Raw genomic sequence first — 13,042 nt, 5'->3', positions numbered from 1 at the left:
AGATAGACAGACAACATTCACACTCACATTCACACACTAGGGCCAAATTCAGTGTTGCCAATCAACCTATCCCCAGGTGCATGTCTTTGGAAGTGGGAGGAAGCCGGAGTACCTGGAGGGAACCCACGCATTCACGGGGAGAACATGCAAACTCCACACAGAAAGTTCCCGAGCCTGGATTTGAACCCAGGACTGCAGGAACTTCGTATTGTGAGGCAGACGCACTAACCCCTCTGCCACCGTGAAGCCCCTATTCTTTGTTATAACATTGTTATTCTGAACCTAACTGTGGAGGGGGCGTGGCCTGCGAGCCTGCAGCAAAGCGGGATGTTGCCAGGACCGTCCTCGAAATCAGCGACAGGTGCGTAGACGGCCAACCTGGGCCTTTTTATCTACTCACCTGTCGCTCCGTTATAAGCAGCAGCCAGGGGGAGGGACAGGGTTGGGGCTGGAGCCAGAGCGCGAGTGTGGACGAAAGAGAAAAAGACAATTGCTGGAAAGCTACTGAGAGACTAATTGAAAAAAAAATACGATATTTTACCCTAAAACAGGCTTTCATGTCGGTGCTTGGTGGTCTGAAGAACCGCCAGGAGGGCAAGCCCCTCACTAACCAATAATAAATAAATGACTTCTTACCATTAACGCAACTTCTTGAACATAAAAATACACGAGAATGTTTTATATTTTGAATGTTATTTTTAACACTGTGATTACCAGTGGAATTATTCATTACTTATCCTGTTAAGCAATGTCAGCTCAGATTTATCCGAGAGCCAGATGCAGTCATCAAAAGAGCCACATCTGGCTCTAGAGCCATAGGTTCCCTACCCCTGTTATAGGGAGACAGAAAAGGATCGCTGACGGGTCTGTCACGCCTGGATTTGTTGCACAGGTGGCATCCTATGACGGTTCCACGCTGGAAATCACTGAGAACGGCCCATTCTTTCACAAATGTTTGAAGAAACAGTCTCCATGCCTAAGTGCTTGATTTTCTACACCTGTGGCCGGACCAAGTGGTTAGGACACCTGATTCTTATCATTTAAATGGGTGGCCAATTTTTTGGGGGCAATATATTGTGTATATGTTACATAATTCACCTCTTTCAGCTTGCACGTTGTATATCAAATAAAGCTATTCATTTCTATTCAGTTGTGTCCCAATTCAGGGTCTGCATCCAAAGGATTTTCCAGCCGTGACCAGCGTTGTGAATTGAGACGGTCTTGCCTTCGGGAGCCATTCGCACCCTCACCCTGACCATGCAAAACGGCAGCTATTATTCCTATTCAAAGTGTTTTCTGGACGGTTACGTAATCCAGTCCACTGCACTTAAACAGCTGCTTTAACATAATGGGGATACCTGGGGATGGGGTTTTTGCTCCAACAACCTCCCCATTTCCCCTCCACGCCCCAAAAATACGGTTTCAAAAAATAAATTATAATAAGTCAGGATTTTATTCAACAGGGCAACAACAACATCCATTTTTTTTCCAAATAATTTTGTTCATAAATTCAGCTTCATACGTTTGTGTGAATGCAAGAGATGGCAGCCAACTTCAAGAAAAGTGCCGGCGAACTGGTGGCTGGCCTGCGCGTTTAGCTCGGTAGTTAGCACACTCGCCGCCTGGGTTCACGACCCGCCTGGAGCAGTAGGAAAAAACAATGTAACCCCGACAGGACGCAGAGATGTCTGTAATTTAAAAGCTATGAAGACCAATCATTTCATCCCGCCGTGTAAAAATCGGGGCCCCTGGTTCGATGGGGGCCCTGGGAAGTGCATGCGTTAAAGGGGAACATTATCACAATTTCTGAAGGGTTAAAACCAATACAAACCAGTTCCCAGTGGCTTATTTTATTTTTTAAAGTTTTTCTCAAATTTTTACCCATCACGCAATATCCCGAAAAACGGCTTGAAAGTCCCCGATTTTAACCGTCATTATATCCACCCGTCCATTATTCTGTGACGTCGCACAGAAACAAAACATGGCGGATAGCACAGAAAGGTATAGCGATATTAGCTCGGATTCAGACTCGGATTTCAGCGCGGTGAACGATTCAACAGATTAATCATGTATTGAAACGGATGGTTGGCGTGTGGAGGCAGGTACCGAAAACGAAATTAAAGAAGAAACAGAAGCTTTTGAGCCATATCAGCGGCACGGGAGGAAGCGCGGACGAATTCGGCGATCGCCTTCTAACCAACGATTGGTATGTGTTTGTTTGGCGTTAAATGTGGGTGGAGGGAAAGGCCGGATGAGGCTACAAATGAGGCATAATGATTCAATATGTACATACAGCTAGCCTAAAAAGCATGTTAGCATCGATTAGCTTGCAGTCATGCCGTGAGCAAATATGTCTGATTAGCACACTCCACATAAGTCAATAACATCAACAAAACTCACCTTTGTGATTTCGTTGACTTTATCGTTGGAAATGCATCTGCTTTGAGTGTCGCAGGATATCCACACATCTCTGTCCTAGCATCACTATCGTCGGTAAAGTGTGCATAACAAACTAGGGACTTTTTGCATCTTTTGACCACTGGTGCAACTTGAATATGTCGATTGGTATGTGTTTGTTTGGCGTTAAATGGGGGTGGAGGGAAAGGCTACATGCAAATATAGCTACAAATGAGGCATAATGATGCAATATGTACATACAGCTAGCCTCAATAGCATGTTAGCATCGATTAGCTTGCAGTCATGCCGTGACCAAATATGTCTGATTAGCACACTCCACATAAGTCAATAACAGCAACAAAACTCACCTTTGTGATTTTGTTGACTTTATCGTTGGAAATGCATCTGCTTTGAGTGTCGCAGGATATCCACACATCTCTGTCCTGGCATCACTATTGTCGGTAAAGTGCGCATAACAAATGAGGGACTTTTTGCATCTTTTGACCACTGGTGCAACTTAAATCTGTCGATTGGTATGTGTTTGTTTGGCATGAAATGTGGGTGGAGGGAAAGGCCGGATGCAAATATAGCTACAAATGAGGCATAATGATGAAATATGTACATACAGCTAGCCTAAATAGCATGTTAGCATCGATTAACTTGCAGTCATGCCGTGACCAAATATGTCTGATTAGCACATTCCACATAAGTCAATAACATCAACAAAACTCACCTTTGTGATTTCGTTGACTTTATCGTTGGAAATGCATCTGCTTTGAGTGTCGCAGGATATCCACACATCTCTGTCCTAGCATCACTATCGTCGGTAAAGTGCGCATAACAAACGAGGGACTTTTTGCATCTTTTGACCACTGGTGCAACTTGAATCTGTCGATTGGTATGTGTTTGTTTGGCATTAAATGTGGGTGGAGGGAAAGGCTGGATGCAAATATAGCTACAAATGAGGCATAATGATGTAATATGTACACACAGCTAGCCTCAATAGCATGTTAGCATCGATTAACTTGCAGTCATGCCGTGACCAAATATGTCTGATTAGCACACTCCACATAAGTCAATAACATCAACAAAACTCATCTTTGTGATTTCGTTGACTTTATCGTTGGAAATGCATCTGCTTTGAGTGTCGCAGGATATCCACACATCTCTGTCCTAGCATCACTATCGTCGGTAAAGTGTGCATAACAAACGAGGGACTTTTTGCATCTTTTGACCACTGGTGCAACTTGAATATGTCGATTGGTATGTGTTTGTTTGGCATTAAATGTGGGTGGAGGGAAAGGCCGGATGCAAATATAGCTACAAATGAGGCATAATGATGCAATATGTACATACAGCTAGCCTCAATAGCATGTTAGCATCGATTAACTTGCAGTCATGCCGTGACCAAATATGTCTGATTAGCACACTCCACATAAGTCAATAACATCAACAAAACTCACCTTTGTGATTTCGTTGACTTTATCGTTGGAAATGCATCTGCTTTGAGTGTCGCAGGATATCCACACATCTCTGTCCTAGCATCACTATCGTCGGTAAAGTGTGCATAACAAACGAGGGACTTTTGCATCTTTTGACCACTGGTGCAACTTGAATCTGTCGATTGGTATGTGTTTGTTTGGCATTAAATGTGGGTGGAGGGAAAGGCCGGATAAAAATATAGCTACAAATGAGGCATAATGATGCAATATGTACATACAGCTAGCCTAAATAGCATGTTAGCATCGATTAACTTGCAGTCATGCCGTGACCAAATATGTCTGATTAGCACACTCCACATAAGTCAATAACATCAACAAAACTCACCATTGTGATTTTGTTGACTTTATCGTTGGAAATGCAACTGCTTTGAGTGTCGCAGGATATCCACACATCTCTGTCCTAGCATCACTATCGTCGGTAAAGTGTGCATAACAAACGAGGGACTTTTTGCATCTTTTGACCACCGGTGCAACTTGAATCTGTCGATTGGTATGTGTTTGTTTGGCATTAAATGTGGGTGGAGGGAAAGGCCGGATGCAGATATAGCTACAAATGAGGCATAATGATGCAATATGTACATACAGCTAGCCTAAATAGCATCGATTAGCATGCCGTGACAGTTGATATGTCTGATTAGTCAACTTGAATCCCTCCCTGTTAGTGTTGTTACACCCTCCGACAACACACTGACTAAGCATGATGTCTCCAAGGTACCGGAAAACAGTCGAAAAAACGGAAAATAACAGAGCGGATTTGACTTGGTGTGTGTAATGTGTTTGCGAAAATGTCGGGTCGCTTCACGACGTGACGTCACGGGTGAAAGGTCATTGCTCCGACAGGCGAACAATTGAAAGGCGTTTAAATCGCCAAATTCACCCTTTTAGAGTTCGGAAATCGGTTAAAAAAACATGTTTTTTTTTCTGCACAATCAAGGTATATATTGACGCTTCCATAGGTCTGCTGATAATGTTCCCCTTAAGGCAGCCTTGACAGCTTTATTAAAACAGGCCCAGAGCATAATACTACCACCATATCTAAGTTACATTTAAACCAGTGTGGGTGGCAGGTGGTTAAAGTGTCTTGTTAGAAATATACGCTACTTTTCTTCCGGAATTTTCAGTTTTTTGCGGACAATCAATCAATGTTTACTTATATAGCCCTAAATCACTAGTGTCTCAAAGGGCTGCACAAACCACAACACAAACCACTACCACATCCTCGGTAGGCCCACATAAGGGCAAGGAAAACTCACACCCAGTGGGACGTCGGTGACAATGATGACTATGAGAACCTTGGAGAGGAGGAAAGCAATGGATATCGAGCGGTTCAAAAAGTTCAATCCATAATGGATCCAACACTGTCGCAAGAGTCCAGTCCAAAGCGGATCCAACACAGCAGCGAGAGTCCCATTCACAGCGGAGCCAGCTGGAAGGAAACCATCCCAAGCGGAGGCGGATCAGCAGCGCAGAGATGTCCCCAGCCGATACACAGGCAAGCAGTACATGGCCACCGGATCGGACCGGACCCCCTCCACAAGGGAGAGTGGGACAAAGGAGAAAAAGAAAATAAACGGCAGATCAACTGGTCTAAAAAGGGAGTCTATTTAAAGGCTAGAGTATACAAATGAGTTTTAAGGGGAGACTTAAATGCTTCTACTGAGGTAGCATCTCGAACTGTTACCGGGAGGGCATTCCAGAGTACTGGAGCCCGAAATGAAAACGCTCTATAGCCCGCAGACTTTTTTTGGGGCTTTGGGAATCACTAATAAGCCGGAGTCCTTTGAACGCAGATTTCTTGTTGTCTCGTTGTCCTGGTTCCTGCATCTTAGGCTCGGAAATACTGCAACCATGCAAAGCTGTGCTTTTTTTTCCAAAGTGTGGCCATTTTTGTACGATTGTTAAAGCTTGAATCTTCCCAGAATGTGCAAATTAGTCGGGTGGATGTCGTTACAAAAAGCGGAGCCAAAGTCGTGGGGGGCGTAAATGTCCAGTTTGATTCAATGAATAAAAGGTTTGAGTGTTCCATCAGTTAAAGTTTCACAAATTGCTGCACAGTAATTGAAATACACGTCTCGTCTCGACTACTGTAACGTATTATTTTCGGGTCTCCCCATGTCTAGCATTAAAAGATTACAGTTGGTACAAAATGCGGCTGCTAGACTTTTGACAAGAACAAGAAAGTTTGATCACATTACGCCTGTACTGTATATACCTTTATATACATATATACATACATATATACCTATACTGTGTATACCTTTATATACATATATACATACATATATACCTATACTGTATATACCTTTATATACATATATACATACATATATACCTATACTGCATATACCTTTATATACATATATACATACATATATACCTATACTGTATATACCTTTATATACATATATACATACATATATACCTATACTGGCTCACCTGCACTGGCTTCCTGTGCACTTAAGATGTGACTTTAAGGTTTTACTACTTACGTATAAAATACTACACGGTCTAGCTCCATCCTATCTTGCCGATTGTATTGTACCATATGTCCCGGCAAGAAATCTGCCTTCAAAGAACTCCGACTTATTAGTGATTCCTAGAGCCCAAAAAAAGTCTGCGGGCTATAGAGCGTTTTCATTTCGGGCTCCAGTACTCTGGAATGCCCTCCCGGTAACAGTTCGAGATGCCACCTCAGTAGAAGCATTTAAGTCTCACCTTAAAACTCATCTGTATACTCTATCCTTTAAATAGACCTCCTTTTTAGACCAGTTGATCTGCCGCTTCTTTTCTTTCTCCTATGTCCCCCCCTCCCTTGTGGAGGGGGTCCGGTCCGATGACCATGGATGAAGTACTGGCTGTCCAGAGTCGAGACCCAGGATGGACCGCTCGTCGGGACCCAGGATGGACCGCTCGCCTGTATCGATTGGGGACATCTCTGCACTGCTGATCCGCCTCCGCTTGGGATGGTTTCCTGTGGACGGGACTCTCGCTGCTGTCTTGGATCCGCTTTGGACTGAACTCTCGCGGCTGTGTTGGAGCCACTATGGATTGAACTTTCGCAGCATCATGTTAGACACGCTCGACATCCATTGCTTTCGGTCCCCTAGGGGGGGGGGGGGGTTGCCCACATCTGAGGTCCTCTCCAAGGTTTCTCATAGTCAGCATTGTCACTGATTCACATCCACTGGATGTGAATTCTCCCTGCCCACTGGGTGTGAGTTTTCCTTGCCCTTTTGTGGGTTCTTCCGAGGATGTAGTCGTAATGATTTGTGCAGTCCTTTGAGACATTTGTGATTTGGGGCTATATAAATAAACATTGATTGATTGATTGATGGTTTAAAAGAGGGATTAAACCGGTGCAGTGCTTCTCAAATCCCCGCCACTCTCCACAGTGACTATAAAAAGTGTAGTCCTACATGTAACATCAATCATAACGGGCAGCTTATTACCTTGAACGGCTGCCATCGTTTTCCAAATTTGCCGATAGACCAAGGTAACACACAATTCGAACAACAGACAAGTAATATGTAACAGCTTTCAGATGAGTCACCCTGTGTCCTAAATTTAATTGAACCATGTGTCCTAAATTTAATTGAACCCAAACAAAACTTTCCCAATATTTTTAAATCTAAAACAGTTTTTTAAACCTGAGTAGGCTTTGAACCAGTCGAAAAAAAATCCAATGATTTCTGTAGAGACTCAAGTTCTCAATGGGTCTTTTTAACACAGAAAGATGCAAGATTATTGTTAACAAAGTATCTAAAACACAAGGAAGCGGAAAACTTCTCGGAGATGTTAACCAGTTTAGGATTTAGTTTAAAATCGACATAGTCTAAGTGCCCACGGCCCTACATGTCACATCAATCATAACGGGCGGCTTATGAGTACCTTAAACGGCTGCCATCGTTTTCCGAATTTACCGATAGACCAAGGTAAGACACAATTCGAACAACAAACAAGTAATATGTAACAGCTTTCAGATGAGTCACCTGGATGAATAAGTGATCAACCCTGTGTCCTAAATTTAGATGAACCTAAACAAAACTTTCCCATCCATCCATTTTCTACCACTTATTCCCTTTCGGAGTCGCGGGGGGTGCTGGTGCCTATCTTCCCAATATTTTTAAATCTAAAACAGTTTTTTAAACCAGAGTAGGCCTTGAACCAGTCGAAAAAAAAATCCAATGATTTCTGTAGAGACTCAAGTTCTCAATGGGTCTTTTTAACACAGAAAGATGCAAGATTATTGTTAACAAAATATCTAAAACACTGAAGTTTGGGATTTAGTTTCAAATCGACATAGTCTGAGTGCCCACAGCCCTACATGTCACATCAATCATAACGGGCGGCTTGTGAGTACCATGGTTTTCCGAATTTGCCGATAGACCAAGGTAAGACATAATCCGAACAACAGATGACATGTTATAGTTCAGACTAGGTTGCCATATTTTACCGTCCTCGACGGAAAGAATTGCCAGGCATCTTCTTCCAAGAGACCATTGTGTATCCCACAACAAACATTTCGTCAAGACAGACAGGTTCCCTCGAACAAACACGATCTTGTCCAACTTGTTGAGAGGTTGTTGATCAATTCCATATCTCGATTTTAGAGAGCAGTGCAAAAAGAGGCTCTCACCCGGAAAAAGGCTGGAGTGCCATCTCTTGGGGAAGAGATCTTTCCCCAAGTTGAGGAGTTCAAGTACCTCGGAGCCTTGTTCACAAGTAAACAAGACCTAGGCTGAAGAGCTCCGAGTAAAGTGGCTGCTCCTTAAAATCGAAATGAGCCAGTTGAGGTGGTTCGGGCATCTGGTCAGGATGCTCTCCCGACACCTCCCGGGTGAGGTGTTTCGGTCACGCCCGACCCGTAGGAGGCCATTGGGAAGACCCAATGAACGTTGGGGGCACTATATCTCCCAGCTGGTCTGGGAATGCCTTGGGATCCCCTAGGACATTGGTGTCAAACTCTGGCCCGCCGTGTAATTTAATTTGGCCCCTGAGGCAATATCAATTTCAATGTCAATCATCAATGTTTATTTATATAGCCCCAAATCACAAATGTCTCAAAGGACTGCACAAATCATTACGACTACAACATCCTGGGAAGAACCCACAAAAGGGCAAGGAAAACTCACACCCAGTGGGCAGGGAGAATTCACATCCAGTGGGACGCCAGTGACAATGCTGATTATGAGAAACCTTGGAGAGGACCTCAGATGTGGGCAACCCCCCCCCCCCCCCCCCTCTAGGGGACCGAAAGCAATGGATGTCGAGCGGGTCTAACATGATACTGTGAAAGTTCAATCCATAGTGGCTCCAACACAGCCGCGAGAGTTCAGTTCAAAGCGGATCCAAGACAGCAGCGAGAGTCCCGTCCACAGGAGACCATCTCAAGCGGAGGCGTATCAGCAGCGTAGAGATGTCCCCAATCGATACAGGCGAGCGGTCCATCCTGGGTCCCGACGAGCGGTCCATCCTGGGTCTCGACTCTGGACAGCCAGTACTTCATCGATGGTCATCGGACTGGACCCCCTCCACAAGGGAGGGGGGGACATAGGAGAAAGAAAAGAAACGGCATTAGCATTAGAGCTAGCCCGCCGGTGTTATACAACGTCGGTGCCGCTGTAACACCGCATTCACCGCTAATACTCATACTTGCCAACCCTCCTAATTTTCCCAGTAGACTCCCGAAGTTCCGTGCCCCTCCCGAAAATCTCCCGGGGCAACCATTCTTATGAATTTCTACCGATTTCCACCTGGACAACTATATTGGGGGCGTGCATTTAAGACACTGCCTTTAGCGTTCTCTACAACCTGTCGTCACGTCCGCTTTTCCTCCATACTAACAGTGTGTCACATAATATTTGTGGCTTTTACACACACGCACAAGTGAATGCAAGGCATACTTGGTCAACAGCCATACAGGTCACACCGAGGGTGGCCGTATAAACAACTTTAGCACTGTTACAAATATGCGCCACACTGTGAACCCACACCAAAGAAGAATGACAAACACATTTCGGGCACCGTAACACAACAGAACAAATACCCAGAACCCCTTGCAGCACTAATTCTTCCGGGAAACTTCCAGCAAACTGACCAAATAATTAACGTTTTATTCATGCATTTTCTCTTGCTACTTCAAGGCTTGAATGTTTGGTTCATTCATTAATGTTGTTTTATTTTCAATTTTATTATTAGCCTGTGGAAAAAAAATGATATTTACCTGAGAAGATTGAAAGTAGAAAAAAAGGCATAACATTTTTATTTAAATTTTATTTGATATGCCATTGATATTTTTTAAATTATTATTAGTATTATTTGAAACTGGATTTTGCATGTCACTAAAGTTATATAAGCCTTGCTTGTTCAATATTTAATGCAAAACTTGTTTGGGTCCCTATTAAAAGGTTCATTTGTTCAACCTTGGCCCGCGGCTTTGTTCCGTTTAAAAGTTTGGCCCACTCTGTATTTGAGTTTGACACCCCTGCTCTAGGAGGAGCTGAACTAAGTGGCTGCCGCCGCGTCCCGACAATGGATAGGCGGAAGAAGATGGATGGATGGATGCAAAAAGAGGCTCCAAGAAACTTAAAACAAGGCATGACAAAATGAGACAAAATGAGACAAAAGAGATAATAGAGGTGGAAGGGATGCATCCACCTTCGTTGAGAGCCAGAGAGAAGTGGGGTATGATGTCACAGTGTGGTGGACGTACTTATTTGGGCATTTCTCCCTTCGCTTTAGGATATCAGAGTTTTAAAGCTGTTCCCTGCAGCCTTCTGTGTTACTCCTTCTCGTTTAATGCCCTTCAGCCTGCTTTGCAGTTTATAAAATAAATGCTTCCGTTTTTATTTGTCTTTACGGCCTTTTAAATGGGACTGTTTGGTCAAAACGGGCCCCGACAAAAGTTGTATTAGTTGCTAAACTCGGGGCTTTAACCAGTCAAAAGAAAATCCAATGACTGGAAGTATGTGAACATCTCTTGTATGAGCATGCTAATGTTTTATGCTAGCCTTTTTTCGCTAACTTTGTCTGTAGACTAGCGTTTTATGCTAGCTGTTCAGCTAATTTCGTATGTTTATATTTAAAAAATAGTGCATTTTAATACTAGGCGCTATCTTAGAAGTACACTAATTTGTCATATTTCATCATGCTAATGTTAGCATGCTAGCATTTTATGCTAGCTTTTTAGCTAAATTTGTATGTTGACATCCAAAAATCATGGACATGGATACTTGGTGCAATCTTACAAGTATGTTAACGCGTCTTATATATGCATGCTAATGTTAGCATGTTAATGTTTTATAATAGCTTTTTAGCTAATTTTGTACATTTATACTTAAAAATCAATCTCAGAAGTATGATAACTCTTGATAACAACTGGTTTAAATGTAACTTAGAGATTGGGTTTCACTATGTAAAGCGCTTTGAGTCACAAGAGAAAAGCGCTATATAAAGGGACGGCGTGGCGCAGTGGGAGAGTGGCCGTGCGCAACCCGAGGGTCCCTGGTTCAAATCCCACCTAGTACCAACCTCGTCACGTCCGTTGTGTCCTGAGCAAGACACTTCACCCTTGCTCCTGATGGTTGCTAGTTGGCGCCTTGCATGGCAGCTCCCTCCATCAGTGTGTGAATGTGTGTGTGAATGGGTAAATGTGGAAGTAGTGTCAAAGCGCTTTGAGTACCTTGAAGGTAGAAAAGCGCTATACAAGTACAACCCATCTATTTATAAATATAATTCACTTCACAATTCACTCATAGTGAATGCAAAAAGACAAAAATAAATGGATAGCAAAATATACTATAAATTGGTTTAAATGAAGATTTAGATGTATTTTGTTGTGACTTCTGCAAAGACAGAGAGTAAGAGTATGATGTTATTCTGTACTGACAAATCAAAAATGCTAATTAATCAACTAGTAATATGTAACAGCTAAGGATAATATATTATTCTTAAGTTATTTGAACCCAAACAAAACGTTCTTAATTCTTGAAATTATCATTATTATTTTTTAACCAAAGCAGGCTGTGACAAAATAATTTAACAAAACAATAAAATATAACCGGATTTTACATAAAATTTCAGGGTGCCCACACTTATTCAGCAGGCAATCTCTATATACAGTCGTGGTCAAAAGTTTAGATACACTTGTAAAGAATATAATGTCATGGCTGTCTTGAGTTTCCAATAATTTTTACAACACTTATTTTTTTTATGTGATAGAGTGATTGGAGCACATACTTGTTGGTCACAAAAAAAAAACATTCATGAAGTTTGGTTCTTCTTTGAATTTATTATGGGTCAACTGAAAATGTGACCAAATCTGCTGGGTCAAAAGTATTCATACAGCAATGTTAATATTTGCTTACATGTCCCTTGGCAAGTTTCACTGCAATAAGGTGCTTCTGGCAAGCTTCTGGTTGAATTTTTGACCACATCTCTTGACAAAATTGGTGCAGTTCAGCTAAATTTGTTAGTTGTCTGACATGGACTTGTTTCTTCAGCATTGTCCACACGTTTAAGTCAGGACTTTGTTAAGCTGTTGGAATAATTATGTATTTATTATCATACAACTCTTATGCTTAAGGGCGATGGGTATAGTTGTACTTTTTCTATCAGTGCAAAGCCAGCCTCGTATCGGCCGAACATCGAGTGCCGTGACGGAGACAGGATGATATCACGAGTGTCAACACATTTGCATTTCATTAATAGTCATATATTGTGTCTAACTGGAGCTGTCGAGATTACCCCCTTCCCGCAGCGACAGCTTCACTGATGTAACCAGGGACCCCCCAAAAAGATAGAGGAAGTACGTGGGCTGGACTTTGGAGCGTACTTTGGATCTGTAACTAGAGTACAACCCAAAAAACATCTCTCCCCCATTGAGCAAAATTTAACTCTGTCTTTGCATGATTCCTTGCTTCTCGTCTGTTTAATAACCTGATAGAAGGCCATTCTAAAACCTTCATTCTAGTCTGATTTAGCCATTTTTTTACAACTTTTGACGTGTGTTTGGGGTCATTGTCCTGTTGGAAAACCCAACTTCGCCCAAGACCCAACCTCCAGACTGATGATTTTAGGTTGTCCTGAAGATTTTGGAGGTAATCCTCCTTTATCATTGTCCCATTTACTCTCTGTAAAGCACC

The sequence above is a fragment of the Nerophis ophidion genome, linkage group LG16 (genome assembly GCF_033978795.1).
Source record: "Nerophis ophidion isolate RoL-2023_Sa linkage group LG16, RoL_Noph_v1.0, whole genome shotgun sequence".
Classification (NCBI taxonomy): Eukaryota; Metazoa; Chordata; class Actinopteri; order Syngnathiformes; family Syngnathidae; genus Nerophis; species Nerophis ophidion.
The sequence above is the reverse complement of the archived record's forward strand: the minus strand, read 5'-3'. Positions refer to the sequence as shown.